This window comes from Rhagoletis pomonella, unplaced genomic scaffold (assembly GCF_013731165.1).
Source record: "Rhagoletis pomonella isolate Grant_MI unplaced genomic scaffold, Rhpom_1.0 Rhpom_scaffold_00001, whole genome shotgun sequence".
In the NCBI taxonomy this organism is placed as follows: Eukaryota; Metazoa; Arthropoda; class Insecta; order Diptera; family Tephritidae; genus Rhagoletis; species Rhagoletis pomonella.
The window spans coordinates 84329537-84331646 of record NW_023458555.1 but is presented as its reverse complement, the minus strand read 5'-3'; positions in this window follow the sequence as shown (position 1 = coordinate 84331646).

Sequence of the window (2110 nt, the reverse complement as noted above, 5' to 3'; positions counted from 1 at the left end):
CGCTATACCTATAAATATATATACGTTAGAGTCTAACGCATACTCTACGCTGTACATCTATTTGTACAGAATAAATTGTTTAAATCCCTTTTCAATAAAACATGGACCGATTTGAAGGATAACTTCGTCAAATCCAGAAATGTTATCTCCGATAAATAGGGGCCGTGTTACATTTCGCATACGATACGTTATACCTATAAATATATACGTTAGAGTCTAACGCATACTCAACGCTATACATCTATATGTATATAAGTCCGCCAGAATACATTTTTTAAATCCCTTATGGGCCATACTTTTAGCTTTATCCTATTTCAACTAATATATATTGATCATCACTTTCTGTACTAAAAATCTTGTTCCATTATTAATAATAGGTGGATTAAGGTAACGATAGAGTTTTTAAATTTAAATTAGTCTACTACGTTACATTCCGTTTAGCTTCTTATTCGCTTAGCTGTTTTAGTATAGCTGCTCTTTTCCGGTATAAAGCTTATTGCAGAAGTAGTTTTATTCATTATATATGCACATGCTTCGTTTAACATCATCGCGGGATCAATAAAATGATGTAATCTTTCCATTTCAAAATAGTCCAAAGACTGTAAGGTTTCAAAAAAATACAATTTTAAATATCCAAGTGGTCTAGTAGCTGAATACATATGTATTTATCCTCCTTTTACAAACACAATTATATATACTTTATTCTAAACACCTCCCATATATGTATATGTCTGCATACCAAAATTCAGGTTCATGTGACTTATGGTTCCCAATTTATGGCAGGTTAAAAATTCGACGCCTATGGGAAGTGACGCGCCCCTTTTACAAACCCATTTATATATATCTTTATTTAAGCGCCTACCATACTATACCTACATACCAAATTTCAACCTCGTGTGGCTTATGGTTTCGAAATTACAGCAGATTAAAAATTTCACGCCTATGGGAGGTGCCTCGCCCCCTTGTCGAACCCCAATTTTTTTCTCCCTATTATAGGCCCAGGTGTCTTGGCAATACTCTGTCAAAATTTCGTTCGATTCTGTCCGTGCGTTTAGGCTGCAACCGGGCACATACATACATACATACACACCTATATATACATATCTATTCTTCTCTTAGCGTAAAATAATTTTTGGGGATATCTCGGCCACAGGGAAAACCTATAGCGTAAGTGTTAAGTCCAAATATTTCTGTTCAATTGGCTAAATTGCATTCTAAATATGAGTCAAATCGGCAAGTAAATGCAATTTTTAGGAATATCCTGAACCCAACGCCACCTAGCGACTGCATTTTTGGTCAGAATATTTCTTTTCTAGGTGCTGACACATGTTCCAAATATCAACCATCAATCAGGCTAGCGGTTTAGTAGTTTAGTGACATTTAATGTACAGAAAACTCTATTAAATTGTGAAATCGTGACGTCTCAGCATTCTTCATTTTTCGGCAACAAAAAGAAAAAATTTAAAATTTTCGAGAAGTATTTTTTCTTTACCACAAATTTAATAATTTGTGCTGAAACGGTATAGTTTTCCACCTAATTTAAACCAAAATGATAAGATTATCTCTGATCGTTCGGGAGATATGACAGATCAAAGAAATGATTATTTTAATATAAAAATCGCGATTTATTGCAAAGTAAGAGAATTATTGCAAAATAAAGTATAGGGAAACAAATATTACCTGGACCTCTACGAAGGTACGTAACTATCTTGGTTATCCGAAAGAAACTTTTTTAAGTGGCCCACTTGGCTTATTTTGATGTAATTTTAAAATAAAATTATTATTTTAGATGTTTTTATCAGTCACTGCTTTACTAAACGATTAATATCTCAGGCCCTATATCGAGACACCCTTTAAAAATTTGTCAGTTAAATCTATGATATACACTCTATGACATATATTTTTTGGAGATTTTTAAAAACCTGTAAACATGTTTTTTTTGCAACTTTCTTAATTGTTCATTAACAAACGTATGGAAAAGTGAACTTAAAAAAAATTAAAAATGTCTTAAATCTGACTCTTTGCCAACAAAAAAGTACTAATTGATGTTTTTGATACAACCAATATTTATCGAGATATGATGTGATAAACAATGGCTTACGGCGAGACA